At 51.1% G+C, this 17,962-nt stretch overlaps 1 protein-coding gene across 2 annotated transcripts in view; it reads right to left on the bottom strand.

Annotated features, from left to right (window-relative positions):
- Pcp4 (Purkinje cell protein 4) overlaps nt 1-17,962 on the bottom strand; it is a 67,909-nt gene that overhangs the window by 33,709 nt on the left and 16,238 nt on the right. The window lies entirely within an intron of this gene.

Here is a 17,962-nt window from a genome sequence, read left to right as displayed (position 1 = left end):
TGTAACTCTTCTAGGAACATTCCAGAAACTGAGCATGAAAAGCTCCACTAATTTAATCCCTACAGGTGTAGAAATTAATGTCAAAAGAAAACTTCAACTGGGTTTAAAAAAGAAAAGGTGATTTTCAAAAGCAAGGAGACTTTCAGCTGCGAGCACGTTAACCTTTCTGATTCCTCCTCTGTGCTCCGGCTGTCACCTCTGAAAGACCCAGAGGGTAAAATTCCCTCAGATGCCTCCTTCTATCGCTAGCACTTTGCTCCTGACCTTTATGCTAAGAGAACTAATTGGCACTGTGTGCTTCCCGCAAACCATTTCTGAAGGGCTCCTCACTTTCAGGTGCTTATGATTTATTTTACTGGGATTAATTGCATATTCTTTCCTGCAGTCATAGTTTTTACATTAGTATTTTTACCCTATAAAAAGAAATCTTTGCACCAATTTCTCTTTTACAGAATGCTGGAAAAGTAGGATGTGGTCGTTCTGAGATGGAGGGAGCATACACGGGCCAGGAAGAAAGCCAAGCCACTGGTAATCTGACTACCAGAGTTAAGCCACGTGAAGACTTCAAGGTATTCCCTCACCACCTTTTCCTGTGTGAACATACGCAAACACCATCGCCATTTCATAAAAATGGTCATGCACCTTGCACACAATGTCACAGCAGGTGATGTCACAGCTGAAAGGATCTCTGCTAGCTGATGGCCTCTCTCCAGAAGCCTCTGATTTCTCAGATCTGATGAGGCAGCTGAGCTCATGGTACAGCTCGCTCAGTTATGGAGCCCCCTGTGCCTCACGCAGCCCCGAAACCGTAGCCAAGAGGCACAGTGATGAATGCGCAGGCATCTCATCTCTTTGAAAATAAATGGCATAAATCATTGCATGAAACGTGTTCAACATCCTTAGACACTAGGAAAATGCAAATCAGAACGATATTGAGATTCCATCTCAGCCCAGTCAGAATGGCTCTCGAGAAAACAAAAACTAATAAATGCTGGCAAGTATTCAGGGGAAAAGGAACCTTTCTCCACTGCTGGTGGGAATGTAAATTAGCTCAACCACTATGGAAATCAGGATGGGGGCTCCTCAAAACATTAAAACTACAACCATATGAGCCAACTGCACACCTCCTCAGCACATACCTATAGGGGTCACAGTAGGCGTGCGACAGAGATCTGCAACCTGTGCTTACTGCAGCACCGTTCACAACACCCGGGTGCCGCCAGTGGATGGACAGACAGAATGCAATACAGGAAAAATGGAGCTTTATTACTGTGTCATAAAGGAGAATGAAATTATATCATATCGTGGAAAATGGAAGGAAGTGGAGATCACCAGGTTAAGCCAACAAGCCAGATTCAAAAAGACAAATGTTGCACGTCTTCTCTTCCGTGTAGCACTGCGGGGGCAGGTGGAGTAAAGGGAGGAAGAGGAAGGAGAAGGGGAAGGAGGGACCGGAGGGAACGGGGAGGGGAGGTGGATGTAATTCCATACATTCTCGCGTGCATGAAAGCGCCTGGCACCCAACGTGCTGTATAGTTAATAGGCCCTGATGGCAAAAAGAAGGAGAGGGGAGGGAAAGAGGAGAAGGGAAGGGAGAAAAAAGAGAGGAAGAAGAGAGAGGAGGAAAGAAAAGAGAAGAAGGGAGAAGAGAAATGGGGAGGAGAGAAGAGAGGAGGCCTGGAAGGCTGCAGGCCCTTGGAAGCTGGCCAGGAGTGACCTCGGCTCCAGCAGCACCATGGGCCGAACGGTGCCCTGGCCCCGAACTCACGTGTTGAAACCCTGGCCCCTAGGACCTCACACTGGGGCCTTACTGGAGGCAGGGTCTTTACTGAGGGAATCAAGGGAAGGTGGGGTCATCAGCAGGCCCGAGTCCAAAGTGACTGGTGTCCTTATGAGAAGGGACAACTGGACACACACACGCACACACACGCATGCAGTGGGAGGACCAGACCCCACTGTGAGCCAAGGACAGAGCCTGAGACACTCACCTCACCACAGCTGACCTTGGGCTTTGCCTCCAGCCATCTGGGGAATAGACGCCCACTGCTGAGGGAGGCCCCAGTGAGTGGCACTTTGTGACACTCGGGCCTGCTGTGGCAGCCTACAGAACAGATGTCCGCACACAGGGCGACAGAGGCATGCGGGAAAGAAGGCCTGGCCCAGCCTGGCTTGGAGTCCCCTGGGGGCCTGGCCACCTCCTGCCTAGGGGAGTGAGGGAGTCCCAGAGGGGTCCTCGAAGCTTGTGGCTGTGCGTAGGAGCCTGCAGCTGGCCTGCGTTCTCTCCTGGACCCCTGCACCTCAGCAGGACGGCGTCCTCAGGCTAGGAGAGGCAGCAGTGCCCTCAGGAGACCGCACACCTGAGCTGCTTCCCAGCCTGACCAGGGAGCTCCCGGCTGCCATTGCACAGCGGCAGGGACAGAGGTGGGGTGAGGCGGCCCCTCTACGGCTGAGCCCTCGCCAGCCCGAGGCTCCTCTCCTGCAGCTGAGCGGCAGCAGACCCCTGCTCCCCCAGGACATGCAGGACGGGTGGTGTCGGTGGGGGTCCATTTTGGGGGGAGCAGGACGGTCAGAAACCCTCTGAAAGAGAGGGCAGGAGCTGCTGCAGGAAGCAAAGCCCCTACCCTGGCCCCCGACACTCTGGCGGAGTCACAAGGAACACGGTGCTCGCTCTCTGGCCACGTGGTCACACTTCTCAGACCTCAGCTACTCATCCACTGTGAAACACACTCAGGAATCCCTGCACACAGGAACCTGGACCTCGCTTTCTGAGGTTTCAGTCACCTGCAGTCCACGGACATCTGAAATACCACTGCGATCTGATGAGGAGTTAGGGTATTTGAGACAAAGAGAAAGGGCATCTGCATAACTCTCATTACACTGTCTTGTTATAATTCTTTGATTTTATTATTATTATTAACAAAATGCTGTGCCCAATTTGTAAACTTTATCATGAGTATGTACACAAGACGTGATCAAAAATACAATGAATGTTTAACAAATATTATTAGAGTAAAAGAGACATTGCCACGAATCCCCTTCAAAATATTCCCCTCAGTTTGCAAACACTCATCCATCATTCTTGTCATTTTCAGCAGCAGCTCTGGAGCCCTCTTTCCTGAGTGTCTGTAGTTGCGCTGTCCTAGCTGCCTCTGTCCTGAATCGATTCAAAACATTGATCTCTCATGGTCATTTTGACTTTGGGAAGAGCCGGAAGTTGCATGGTACCAGATCCGGTGACTAAGGTGGATGAGGACGCAGCGTCGTGTTTTTAGGAGCTGCCTCTCTGCTGCAAGGTGCTCGGCCGCAGCAGTCACCATATCTTTGGCCACATCTTGTAAAGACCCTCAGGAAAGAGGACTCCAGAGCTGCTTCAGAGAGTGGCTAGAACAGTGGGATCGGTGTATTCTGAGAGTGAGGACTCTGGGGGCATTCATGGCAGTGTCTTTTACTGTGATATATTTTTTGAAACTTTAAACACTCCCCATATATTTGAGTCACTTCACATTAAAGGAGAAAACAGTGTACGCGGGGCTCAGCACCATCGGAGGTTGCAGACATCTGCAGGGCTCTTGGAGCAGCTGGCCAGTGGACAGGAGAGGGCGTTGACTCACAAGCCTGAGAGTGTGGACACCTGGGTTTGCTTGTTAAGGACCGAACTGGGCTTCTTATATCTGGGGTGTGCTCGTGAAGGAGGTGGGCCCTAGGGCTAGGAGTAAAGGCCAGAAACAGACTCGCAGACACAAAAAAGGACTTTCCAGGGAGATAAAGTCCTCTGTCTCGATTATAAGACTACAGATATCAAAATTCAGAGACTGTACAACCTCAAAGGTAAATTTTACTAAGTTATGTATACCTCACGAAACCTGACTTTAAAAAAAAAAAAAGACAAAAAATAAAAGAATGTCCTGGAACCAAATCACCAGGCTAGTCCAGCCCACTGTCACCCCGCCCAGGTCAATTAACCTCAAAGAGCCTCTGTTTTTGTTTCTCTAAAATAGGAATAAAAATTTGCCTGCTTCATTGGGTGCTGAGAACTAAATGCTCACACTGCAGGAGATGACCCCTAAGAAGACTTGGGTAGCACAGAAGTGGTCAAACAGGCTCAAGAGGAGAAGGGTTTGTTTCTTTTCCATCACGGTCACCCTGGTGTACGGTTGATAAGAAAGGCACACGAGGCTCAGCCCCATTAGAACCGGCAGCACCTATGGCAGAACGACCCTCACAGGAGACCACAGCCTTCAGAGCCACGGCTTCTCCAACTGCTTCCTTCCTCCTTCTGGTGAGTTAGAGTAAATTAGGAACGCTGCTCCTTCCCCCCCCCTCCTCCACTGGTCCCCGAACTTGCGTCCTTTCCTTGGGGAGACTTGGGAATAAAGTGTGAAGACCAGAGCTTTCCAGAACAGCTGCTATGCTTGGAACAGGACGACAGCAGCTCAGACGGAGGTGGAGACCCGGTCTATGATACCTTGCAGTGTGCGCAGAGTGTAGAAGGACAGAGGTGTGCTTTCCCTCGCTGTCTCTAGACAGGAGGCTGACCCGCCAGAGGCCGAGAGTAGCAAACAGGATGGGAAGGTGTCAATAAAGGATAAATATAACAGCAGAAATGATGCATGCCTGGAACTCACGCACTTAAGGGCAAATTTACCTATAGAGATGGTTACGGCACAGTTTTCTAGAGCAAAAAATAAATAAATAAACCCTATCATGTAAGGTTATCATACAAGCACCAAGCCTGCCCGATCCCGTGGGAATGATGAGATTTTTCCAGCATCTTTATATTTCAAAGGTCAAAGAAGCTGGCATGAGGCCAGAAAACCCACCTGTGGTCGCCCAAGAGGACAGAGAAGGAAGGGGCCCACGGTAGCACCAGAGTCCTGCTCCTCCATCCCTCCCCCGACATGGCCAACAAAATGCTGTACTGACTACAATCAAAGGAAGGCCCAGGATGACCCATGGCCACTGAACCACACTGCCCCAATGGCTGGGAGCACCTTGCCCTGCAAGTCCCCAGGCAGCCACTCATGCTGGGTGAGCCCACACCTGGTCACGTCAGCTCCGCCACAGCTGAGCCAATAGCAGTCAACTACTGGCTCAGCTTCCCATTAAGGGAAGAAAAAGGGGTACAGTACAGAAAGGACACGGGTAGGCCCACTGCTACCCCAGAGAGGCCTGCAGTGAGGCCTGACAGAGCACATGATGCTTCCACCTTTGACAAGGAGGCTCTAGGCTCTGTGAACAAACGCAAGCAGGTACATGTGCTCACCCACAATAGCAACGCTCCACAAAAACAGCCTTATGAGATGTGTCCGGCTGTGACCCGGGGGAGAGATGCAAAAACTGGGAAGTGGAGAGGTTCAACCACCAGCACGTTACTGCTAAGGGGATGGAATCTGAACCTGGGTAGATTCCTTGCAATAAGGTGCCTGCTATTGAACCGTATCTGTTTAAAGGAGAGAACAGTGGCTTGGAAGACAGAGGACAGCACAGTTGGCCTTGAGGACACCTTCTGCCACCAAAGGCCACCAAAGGCAGAGACAGCTCTGTCCACCGGGTCGGAATGGGACTCAGGCTCCTGTCCCTCCTTACTTGAAAGCAACAGCGTGGGGATTCGTGATGTCACCCAAAACCCTGCATGCGTGAATGTTGGGCCCATTGTTGGATAAAGACATGACAAACGCATTTCACAAGGTTGTCCTGGACCTGGGCATTAATCCTGTACCGTGCAGGGTCTGTTCTGGAATTGGATCGGCAGCCCAGTCTCGGGAACCCGTGAGAACAGGGCTGGGACCAAGAAGGCAGCGCCCCAGGAGCTCACTGTCCAGGTGCCCGGTCCCTGGCTCTCCTGCTTAGCGAGCTTCCTGTCTCTCCTGCGAACACTCTTGCCATGGAAGCCGAAGCTCAGTCTTCCGGCAGTGACTTGTGATGCAATCCAGAGCTTATTTGGGTCCATGTGATGCTACATGTGCTTCTCCAAGAGGCGTGTTCCGAGCTTCGAAGCTGCAGACTTTCTTTTTTCGGTAATAAAAAAAACAGCCACACTGCCAGATTTTTCCCCCGCTCCACTAAAATGAAAATAGCTGCAGAAAATGGTAGAAATCGTAGGTCTATTCTTTCGGAAGTAGGGGAATGTTTTGTCCTACATCAGCTGCCACAGCTCAGAAAGTGAGCAGAGACAGACCAGAAAGCAGGCCAAGGCTGTCGGCACCATCTCATCCACTGCTCCCTGACGGTGGAGATTCTAACACTGTCCTCATAAAACCATGCACCCGCACCCACCGCCACCGGTGGACTCCAGCTGACGGTGGTGCCGCCTCATAATGGATGTTTGTTCTGTATTGCTCTCTCCAGCCCCAATTCGACCCAACTTAATCTTCTGCCAGAGAAGCCCAGTTCTAATTTAGTTCAGTTTTGTCTTGCAGTGATGGGGCCTTTACACGCTGCCAAAGCTCACACCAGCAAATCACTGCAGACCTGCACATATTGATCATGCATTACTAAGGGACTGTTTCTCCAGCTCAAGGAGTCAGAATGTTCCTCGAATGGAACAAGCAGAAACATTTGCATCCTGGGTCCCCCTGGACGGCCGGCCAATTGAAAAGAGGAGGTGAGGACCCCGAGACTTGACAGCAGGAAGTGACGGGTCGCTGGAAGCTTTCCAGGGAACACTTAGCAAGGCAACACTTAGGATGTCAGGACGATAATTTGGGGAAATTTCCACATGGACGTCAGAGTTTAGCATTTCTGTGGCCTTTGACGACACATACACACAGATACAAGAAACACTTGTTCAAGTGCTTTTTCATAGATTTTATGACTTCATTCATCAGAACAGTGCTCAGGGTCAGCCAAGCCACCTTTGAACAAGCTGATGTCCCATCCAGTCGTGCTGCTGGGGGCTTCCTGGGCACCGCTGGATTTAGGGGAAGGACCCTCCCTACCCTTCCCTCTGTGGTCAGACTTGGGTCATTCCAAGGGCCTCCTTGTCTTAGTCACTTTCTTGTCACTGGGACAACATACCCAACAGCCTCAAGGTAAAGGAAAAGCGGTTTCTTTGGGCTCTTGTTTTCAGTTCATGACTGGGCAGCTCCAAGGAAGGAAGGGCATGGTGGAAGGGCCTGGATGGAAGGCGCTGCTCACGTCACAGCTCCCGGGAAGCAGAACTGGGAAAGGAGGGGTGGAGAGACCCTTCTGGGCCACGCCCCCAGAGACCCTTCTCCTCCGCTCAGACCCCGCCTCCTGACAGCAGGTCCCTCTAAGGCCCATGGCTCAGTCACCTTCCAAAAGCTCCGCCTCTGAGACGTACATCCATGGGGCTCTTGGGGACATGGAGGTAGAAACCATGATGCTCCCCCTAACAGGGAAAATATATGCTGCCTACAGAAGGACCAGCCAGGGCCGGGGATGTAGCTCAGTGGTTCTGCCGCCTGCCTTGCAAGCGCAAGGACCCGAGTTCAATCCCTGGTACCAAAAAAAAAAAAAAAAAGGACCAGCCAGCACGAGGGTGATGGAACTGTGGCTCATTAGCTTGGTTTCTTTTCTTTTTCACTGGAAACCATGAGGCCACCTGCATGGACCCAGTCCTGGCCACATGGAAGCGTGGCCCAGGCCCGCATCCAGGCCTCACTCTCAGAAGGGCTCTGAGGGGCTCTGGTTCTCTGTTGTCACCATCCTAAATGCTCAGTGCTTTGCATGGAGGGTCCTGTGCTTATACTTTCCTGCGAGCCCCACAGTGCCACCATCCACCCCTCCTCACTCTCTGACACCATCAGAGGCGGTCGATGGCAGAGCGAGTGGGAGGGAGGAAGACGGAGCGCTTGCCTGTTCCTAAATCCCCGCCTCTCTGAGGAGCATGGATCCTTCAGCCACCTCGCTCCCTGTGTGATGCTCGGGACGGGCAGTGGGCACTGAGTCCCCCGAGGCCACCCCTCCAGTTCTGAAGTTACAGGAGGCTGCAGTTTTATTTTTGTCATGTGAAAATTCAAAATCCTCTTCCAAAATTCAACTGTGGGGGAATTCTCACATGAACTGCAGCCAGATCTGGCTTTCAGCAAGAACTCATCAAAAAAATGATGACATGGAAATTCATAATACAGAGTCCCCCAAATGGAATGAATCAGCTTTGGAGATGGGAAAGATGAAATCCAGAGGGAAAAAAATAGCTATGAACTTGAAGGAGGTATCTGGTGGAGGTGCTTGACAAATTGCTGTGTCTATTTTAAGAAAATTTCTTCAAGAAGAGGTGAAATAGCCCGAATTTCTGAGGTAGAGAACAATGCCCGAAATAATATTTGAGATGTGGCACCGCATTAGCTAGATATTTTGACAGGACTTATGCAGATGTGAGAACAGGGCTATAAATACAGACGAGACCATCCCTTGAAGAAATTCCAGAGAACAGAAAATAATAATAATTGGTAAGAAGCCAGCACGGCTCTAAGGTCCGATATCACGGCCGTGAAATTCCATTGTATACTCACACCCACTCTCATGGAAGGTAGACCACAGACATGCCTAAGTTTACCTACACACTTCTCACAATTAGGATGTGTGATTTTCCAATACAACAATGTACAATCCCAAAAAGTATTATTGACTGACTTCATGTGACCTATTTCCAATGTACTCAAAAGATTTTTTTCACCTCAGACTTTTACAAAAAGATGTGAAAAGTCAGTGGAGCCTCAGCATTCATTGATGAGAATGGATCAGTGCCCAACACTTTTCAGGCCTTTTTGTCACTACATAGTTACAAATGAGCCACAGCATCACTCTAGATGTCCGTCCACTCGCTGGACTTGAAGATGCCTAAAAGCTCAGGCAGGTCGAACTTGTCTGACCTGAGATACAGACACAGCTGCCAGGGTGTTGGCATCGCTCAGTGCTGAGTCCGTCCTCCCACTCACACCAGCCCGGGAGGCTTTTCCAGACGTTGCCTTCCTTCCCCTGCCCCGCCTGGACTGGGACCGGTTAACCGCTGCCTGGTTGGCACTTGGATCACACACGGACAGGGTTCTCCATTAGCACAAGTTCCAAGCTGTGTCCTGGGAGATGCAGCTGTCGAAGAGAGAAGCCTCTTCTGATGTCAGGATCAGAGAAGACCAGAAGAAATGTGGCTGCTGAGGGTTGCGAGGACCAACTTTCTCTGAGCCGATGTTTGCTGAAGCTTTATACCTCTGGGTTAGGAATGCTCTTTCCTACCCGGAGAGATGGGGGCCAGGCAAGGCCTGACTTTACACCGAAGTCAGGGGGATTCTACCCGGGAGGCAGAAGGAAGCGTCACCCACTGAGGTCTTCACCAAATATTTTGCAGCAGTGGCGACCCTGACCTTTGCCAACTTCCCCCTGTGTGACCCGGATGGGAGGAGTAAAGATGCATCGCGTACAGGCACAAGCAGCCATGATAAATGTAAATGTGTTGTGTACCTAAAATGTACCAGTAAAAGAACTTAAAAATAAAAAGAAGAAGAGACGAAACAAATTCCTAGAAACAGGCAAAGCCCCTGGGGGGGGGGGGGGGCGCTGTCCAAGGTTTCTGTGTGTTCTCTTTTCACTCAGGTCTGTTTTATTTTTAATATATTTCTCATCCAGGGCTGCAGTGGAATTGGGACAGGTATGAGAGAAATTGGGTTAGAGCCAGAACATGACAGAAAATGAGAAACTCAATAGGATAGGGAGTCCGGTGTCGAAGCCAAGACTGGCTTCTCTGCAAGAGCTCTAGGGTTTTCTTTTTTCTCTTTTTGGGGGCACTTGGTCCTCGGTTTTAACATGACCACTTCGAGACTGAGCTGAGCTTAGTAGCATATGCCCGTTGTCCCAGCACTCAGGAGGCTGAGGCAGGAAGATTGCTTGAGCTCGCAATTTTGAGGCCAGACTGGGGAATATAAAGTGATGCCATTCCTTGTTCAGCTGCACAAGTTGCCCACACCTCAACTCCAGGGTGCACTGTGAACACAAACTGCAGTTTGACCAGCAGCTCTGAGACTGAAAGGTGTCTCGATGTCAAGCCATGCTGAGTGAAGGGAACTTAGAGTTTCTATTTGTATCTTCTTGTGATTGAGATCAATACAAAGTCAGTTTCATTAAGAACTAATACCTGGATTAATACCGATGGGTGTCACACTCAGGGGTAAGGAAGCATGAGGCTGAGCTCCAGAGCACTACAGAGAGGTTTCCGAAGTCACAGTCACAGAGCCCGGAAGTGGAGGGGCTCGCGGGCTGGGGAAGCAGGACAGGGCCCGGGGTGTCACTTCAGTGGCAGGAGGATGCCTGGAGCCTTCTGTCACAGCAATGCCACTACCCTGAGCACGCTGGGCCACACACCCAAAGACGGTTGCCATGGAAAGTTTTAAAGGTATTCTTAACCACAATTTTTAAACTCCTGCATAAAATCACAGATGGAAAACAGTCCGACACTGCCAGCACAAACAAGGCACTAACCACCCACCCCCCTCCACCACCAGGCTCTTGCCGAGCCCTGAGGAGAGCTTAAAACCACACAACCAAGACGAATCAGAAGCGCTGTTACCGTTACGGAAGAGAGCATTGAGTTGCAGATTTCCACGCACTCCCATCAGTAATTCACTCTCAGGAGTACATCGTGCCTTGACATCCTGGCTGAGGTTCATAAAACCATCACAACCAGCAAGATAGCTAAAGGTATAGTTCATATAATCATTTCCTTGTTCCTTTACAATGTTCTTTTTTGTATATTTTATAATACAACCACAGATGAGTGCCTATACATAAGTTAAAAATAAAAGGAAAAATTTTAAGCATGTGAATTTTTGTTGTTGTTCGAGTTTTTCTCCTGAGGGAAAGCTATGAACTCCTCTGGAGACCAGGGTGACAGAGAATACCCGCCTGATCGCTGTGGACTCCATCCACTTTCCAGGTACAGATCTAGAGGTGGGAGGAAGAGGCCGTGCAGAGACTGAAAAGCTGCATCACGTGGTTATTGTCAGGGCACAAGAGCTCACTGAGGAAAACACAGAGAAGGGGAAGGAAAGGACAGCACTGGGAAAACGACAAAATCACATCAAGCCAGCTTCCACTGTTTCAAGAAGAGGTGACAACAGCATAGCACTTCACGGTTTTGTTTGTTGCTATTTCCATCCTAAACTCTTTTGCAACCTGATAGGGTTCATACCTGGCTGTCCCCCAAAGCCTATGCATCATAGGTGGGTTCCGAGGTGATTGGATCTTGGGGTGGGATGCTCATCAGGGATTGGTCCACTGAGGAGTTCATAGCTGAATGTGATGTTGGAGGTGGGTTCCAGTCTGAGGAGGTGGTCATGGGGGAGTGGCCTGGAAGGGTTCATCCTTCCCCAGCTGCTCCCTCCTCTCTCTCTGCTTCCTGGACACCATGAGGTGAGCAGCTCTCCTCCGTCAGACCCTCCTGCCATGCTACACTGCCATGAAGCTGCCAGTCTATGGACTGAACCCGCTACAAACCATGAGCCATAAATCTCTCCTCCTTTAAACACTGGGTGCCGGGTACTGTGTGTCCCAGCAACAGGAAAGTGACCAGGGCACAACATACAAAGAGATACAGCTGTTAACGGAGGCTCAGCACAGTCTCCTGTCTTGGCCACCGGCCCTTGTATGCCCTCACAGCTGCAGGCAGAGCTCAGCATCCAGGAGGCTCAGCACGGCCACTCTCAGGCCTGACTGGCCACCTCATGGCATCAGGGATTTCTTTGCATGTTAAGAGTAGAACGATGTACAATTTAGAAAAAGAATCCCTAGGTACAATTAGCCTTTTTGCCAGGCTCAAGGGGAAAAAAGTGATGTTTTTCTAACAACCCCTAATGAAGCAGTACCACTTAGTAAAGAAATTACCCATGTAAGGACCTTAACTTTTAAACGACGCATACCTCCCTAATTAGTTTGCTGTTGAGATTTAGTCACATGATGAACAGATATGTACACTGGTTTAAACAAAGGAGATTATAAAAAAGGGAGAACATATTTCCTTGCCATATTTCTGCTCCTACTTGACAAAGGCAAATGTTCATGAGTATTGTCAACCTCTGGGATCCTGTTTCCAGGGTTTGTACAGCATTAAAAAGCTAGTCACCTATTAGAGTACTGGCCAGGCCACAGGTGCAGAGGCAAGGGGACAGATGACCGTTTCCTTTGTCATACCACTCTCGAGAGGTCTGGGTTTAGTAAGAGGACAATCGAGGTTTCCAGCCAACCTAGATTCCCCACGCAGCTACCAAAGAGTCATAAACAGCACTCAGCACTCTGGCGCCTGGTGGGAAGTGGACTAGTGAGTGGCTGCCGGCTTGTTGGTCCAGTCCAAATCCAACTCTGTCTACACGCAGGACAGAAACCTTGCGGGGAGCGCTCCCTGGGGCTCTGTCCAGGGGCCTCACAGGACAGACCCCCTCCAGGGGTCAGAAAAGCGAAGGGGTGTCCTGTAGGGGGCGCCCGCGATTTCTGGAGGATTATTTTCCTGCTTTACAATTCTAATTCGTCTCTTATCTAGAAGGTGGCAGATCAAGAGTAGACTAGAAAATGATGGCACTTATTGAGTGACGGATTTCCCCAGAGGCAATGTCATAAATACGGCCAAGCATTTCCCTCTCAGAAATGGAATGAGAACTCCATGAGATTCTAACACCTAAATTTGAGCTATTTCCAAGGCACAAACAACCTGCAAGCAGATTGATACCTGCAATATGTCACTTACGCTGAGTTGTTCACATAAAACAAAACCAGAAATGCATGTTGAATTTATAGGTTCAGTTACTGTTGGGTGTGGTCAGCTTGTTTGGTTTGGGGTACAAAATAAGACCTACAGAGTTTTCCTGTACCTCTGCTCAAAAAGCAGTTTTTCTCAGCTGAATGAGCAGCTGTCTCTGCTCTTTGTCTGGACCTCAATTCTTTCCAAAGTTTGGACAAATGGTAAGTAGGGTGCACCTGGGGAGATAGCAAGTGGAGGCCTGTCCCCCTGCCCCCAGGAGAACAGATTTTAATTGATCCCTCTTTGTGTATTAATTCTCATCTAGTTCCATTTCAAATATAAATTAACTTTAAATATTTAAATATTCACGTATAATTTAAAATATTCATTTTAGTTATTAATATGATAGTTACCATTGATGATTCGTTTAACTGTTAATTAAGATATTTACATGTGCTACTTCCTCTTGGATGCTGGATATGTTTTAGAGCATTGTGGAATTTACAGCCTGGCTGGCTGGGGCCCCTGGGGGCCCTCACTGAAGGTCTGCTTTGCTTCTTTCTTATTCTCCTCCAGCCTTGGCCATGCTGCTTTCTATTTCGGTTCCACAAACCGATTTCCAAGATGTTCACAGGCTCTGCCTCCGCGGCCCCAGGTCCTGTCATGTGAATCCCACACTCACCTGAAGAGAGCTGCTCTCAGCTCAGCGGGGGCCACACAGAAACCCAGGAGACTCGAATTCCGCGGCCCTCCTGCCCCGCTTGGATTGCCCCAGCATTTCCCCAAATGTCAGGGGTTCTTTCTGCTGAGTCTTCCCTCGTTTTCTCATTTTCTGTCACTACCATGAGAGTAGCTGTTGTGAGCCTAGACCCATGCACCCATTTCCCACTTCAAAGAATTTTGGTAGTATCAACCCAGGAACAAAAATCCAAAAACTAGGCTTTGTTTTCTGCCAGTGAACCCCAGACACAAATCTCAGGGTTCAGAGAAGAGGGGCCAGGAGCACAGAGGAGCCCACTCTAGGAAATCCACTACCTCACTGAGGAACGGGATCTAAACTCGGGGCAGCCTGGGGGCCTTGGAGTGACACAGAATTGTCCCTGCCAGGAACTTCACAGTCTGGGAAAGATTCTGTCAGTCAATAAAATACAACTGATAGATACTCTACCTGCATGCTCTTTAATACAGTGTTTTATAAAGCTGCCCACCAAATAGAATACAAACCTATGTGTGTGCAGCCCCAAAACCTTCTCGGTACTCACATAAATCGGCAAGAAACCCCAAGTGTGGGGCCTGCAATACTGCAGCTGTGCCAGCCGCCAGAGAACAGGAGTTCAAGCCAATTGGGGGTGCCCTCCCCCTCGAAAACACCCTGCGAAGGATGCTAGCAGGTCAAAAGCAAATGCACAGATGTGTGCCCTGTAAATGCTGGCAAATTCACCACAAAAAACAACCAGGTTTTCTTTTCATCTCAATCATGCTGCTCTCCCGAACCTCCAATGCAATCAACTGTGAGTCCTTTATTCAATATTGCTTTCTGAAAAAGCAGTAATACACCTCGCGTTCTCTTGTCCTTAGAATTCAAAGGAGAAAAACAGTGAGACTTTTAATCCCTTGGCATTAGTTAACAAAATGCAGGATGGGGAAATAAATTTTATGGCAATCTGTTAAGATCACCAGCCCTGCAAACACATTTTCATGCTTAATTTCCATCTCTTTCCAGCTAGGAAATGTCAAATTTGAATCCAAGTTGAAGTCAGTGTCTGTTTGGGTGGAACGGCCCCATGTAGGGCAGTGTCTGTCACCATGTGCTTCTACAGAAGCAGGTGGCTCTCCCTGGATCTTCCCCAAGCGAGGTTAAAATTGTGAAAGGAACTGAGTTGTCGATCGCCTGCTGGTCCTGGGCCTCTGGGACCAGGTGCAAAATTCACACTTGATGCAGTTACCCGCAGAAGCTGCTTGGAAGAACTGCTCCAAAGCTTAGAGGCCCTTCCAAAGCATCCCCCACCACCGGGGCAGGCTCCAGCTCACCAGAACAAAACCGCAATGCTAGTTCTCAGGGCTGTCTCGGCACTGCGTTACCTTGATGGCTAGCTAGGGCATCCCGAACCAGTGCTGCATGAGAGTTTTTCACCACTGGCTACTTTTGATCAAAAAAATGCTTGCCCTATCTTTTCTATGCCCCCACCCGAGGTTTAAGTGTGGGCAGCCTCCCCTAGAGCATCTCTCTCCAGAACCCTGCAGTTCTCTGCTTTCTCCTCCCTTTGGGATCACTATGTTTTCATGTAGATGACAGAGTTTCAGTTCCAGAGCTCTGGACAAGCTGTGTGTAAAGATTGGTCCTTACGATGCTGTCCGTGGTATTCAACCCATGCCTTCCAGGCCCCAAGGTCTAGACAGACCTCCTCTCCCTGCCTGCCCCTGAGCAGCGCCGTCCTAGCCAAGCTGAAGCAAGAAGAGAGCCCCCGGCAGGGAATCTCAGGCTGAGAGCCGGCTTTCCCCAAAGGGGTCTCCAGCCTAACTCGTAACTGCCATGCCGGGAGTCTTATGTAACTGGGAACACCTCCCACCCCTCCCAGACAGGGCACAGGTGTGGCATGGTTTAAATCATCTCTCCAGGTGTGCCTCCCTGCCTTCAGATCTTCTTCTGGCCCTTCTAAATGAGGTAAAAACAACTTAAAAACAGACACTGAAATGAGAATCTGGGACTGTTTGTCATTGTTCCCAGGACTCATTTTTGTAAGGTGGCTAAGAACGAAAAGAGCCCTTTTCTCCTCTGTGCGGAGAGTCAGTGGTCAGAGAGGAGCATGCGTTTCACAGACCGAGGCTTTGCTGGTGAGGACTTCTGATCCAGCTAATCGACTTAAGCTTGCATTTTGATCCCTGCTAAATTATCTCCCAGTTCATCTCCAGATTGCTCCAGGCGCATCTGACACACTTTAATACCGAAATGTAAATCAGACGCCCCCACAAACCACCTCCGCTCTCTCATATTGCCCTAAATTTGGACCTTATTTCCTCACTGTACTTGAGCTGTTCTTTTCAATCACATGTCAGTCACCCCAAAAAATGTTGTTCCAGGGAATGAGCTTAACACTGTGTTGTAGCCCTGTTTAAAGCCAGCTCCAAGCTCCATTTGCTGTTCCCCCTTCCCGTCAAGGCCGGAAGACCCTGAAGTGCAGGGCCAACCCCAGGGAGCACCTGGCCCTCTGGAGCCCTTCCTGCCCAGCTGGCTCTGTGCCGGCTCCAGGGACAGAGCTTGTGGGGTCTGCAGGTGACCTAAGCCCAGTGGCCCAACACAGCAACTGTTTGCCCTCCAGACCCAAACAAATCCTGGCTCAGAAGAAAGTCCGATCGAATCCGTGGCTGTGGCCCTCTCGGGAAACTGGTCACACAGCAGGTAGTGCTTCTCTGAGGTCCATTCCTGCATGAGAGGCGTTAGAACCCCACATTTAATTCATCCCACTGAGAAGAGTTTGGGAGGAGGACCAGGTTCCCTATGCAGCAAGGGGCTTCTGTTCCACTTTATTAAACATTTTAAGCAGATTTAAGTTCCAGTGAAAGGACAAATTCCTGCCCTCCAAGGAGCCTATGCCCAGGAACCTGGAGCCCAGCCAGGAGCAGGGGTCAGAGGCGGGTGCCTGGGTGGGAAGCAGGGAGGGGCCAGGAGGGGCCGGAAGGGGCCAGGAGCGGGCTCCGTTGCGGGGCTCTCATCCAGCCTGACGCCCTGATATGGTGTGCGGGGGGGGGGGGGGGGGCGGGGGGGCAGGCGGGGCACAGCACAAATGAAGTGGTGACCCTCCTCGCCGATACAGGCTCCTCCCCGGAGTCCCACCCAGCTTGATGATCCCACCCACTGAGCCCAGCTCCCTGGAAGGCTGGGGCCTCAGCGAGAGGTGGGTGGCGGAGCCCCAGCCCAGGGGTAGCCACCTGCCCGCAGAGAGGCCCCAGCCTGTGCTGGTGTCCCGACCCTTCTCCTGCGGGGAACGGTTAAGGGGTCTATGAAGGAAAGCCATCCGCCCGACACCTCTGCTCTTTGCAAGAAAGGGGAGGGGAACTCTCCCTGGATCCCAGGAGCCGCCTGGCCCCAGCACACAGGGGACAGAGGCCCCTCCCTCTTCCTTGCCCGTTTCAGAGCCCACCTGCTTCCCCCTCCCCTCCCGCCGGTCCCTCCCTTGCCTAGCTGTTCAGAGAACCCCCAGCACTTGGACCCCTGCGTGCACCTGGGTGACCTAGCCTTGCAGTCAGCCCCTGCTCTGCCATTCTCTAGCTGGTGACCTTGAACCCGTGAGTTCCGTGCTGTGAGCCTCAGTTTCTGCACCTGTCCATTGGGAATGACAATGGCCCTACTGGCCGGGAGGCTCAAAGCGGGGACACGTGGAGGAGCGCTTGGCCCCTTCTCAGGAGGCAAATGCCCGCCGCTTTGGCTGCCGTCGTCGCTGCTGCTGGGGCCGGGGTTGCCGGGAGACCCATCTCCCACCCACGTCCGCCTCCCTCCCGGCTCTGGCTCCATCCCGAGCCTCGTTCCCGAATATTACAGTGCTTTTCCTTCTGCCTGTCACATTCGAATCAGAAGTCACCCATCAGAGAGAAAGAAGCAGTGAGAAAGCATTTTATTTCTGAAGTTGTTAATTTTACTCTAGACTCCCCCAAAAAAGATCACCCATCTGTCAAACAAATTTTTAAAAAGACAAAGAACCTAAACGAGCTTTAAAAGTAATTATTTAAGTGCCAACGGAGAGGAAATAGAAATGCACTTGGCTCAGTTGCAGAGCTCGATGAGGATGATACTGTTCAGCCCCAACTCGGCTTCGAGGGAGAGAAGGGAGAGGCGCCAACGTCTTCACCGTACAGGAGCGGCCGCTCGGCCCTGCCAGCCCTGCCCTGTGCACCCTCAGGAAAGCGGGGCCTCCTCCTGGTCGCCCCGCGCGTCTGTCTCCCCAGGGCGCCGGTGAACGCCCCGGGTGGCCCAGGCGCGCCCCGGGCCCCACCTCAGCCCAGGCTGGGCCCCCCGGGTGCCGCTGCCCCACCGGGTTGCCCCGCTCACCCCTGAACACACGTCTCCGCTGTCCCTGCCCACGTCTACCCGGGAGCCCTCCAGAGCCACAGTCAAGCCAGACGCCAGCCGCGGACCCCTGTCTCCTTCTAGGCCAGGGCAAAAGTTGCAAACTTAGGCAGCGCCCGCAGAGCCGGTCCCCCCGGGGGCTCCTCCGGGCCGCCCGCCCCACGCGCGCCCCCGGCCCCGCTGCTCCCGAGGCCGGGCCGGGCCGTTCC

Source organism: Heterocephalus glaber, unplaced genomic scaffold (genome assembly GCF_053883595.1).
Source record: "Heterocephalus glaber isolate CG9 unplaced genomic scaffold, H.glaber_assembly_v1.0 deba00000122, whole genome shotgun sequence".
Classification (NCBI taxonomy): Eukaryota; Metazoa; Chordata; class Mammalia; order Rodentia; family Bathyergidae; genus Heterocephalus; species Heterocephalus glaber.
Note: the sequence above shows the minus strand (reverse complement) of the source record. Positions and strands in the feature narration are given on the sequence as shown.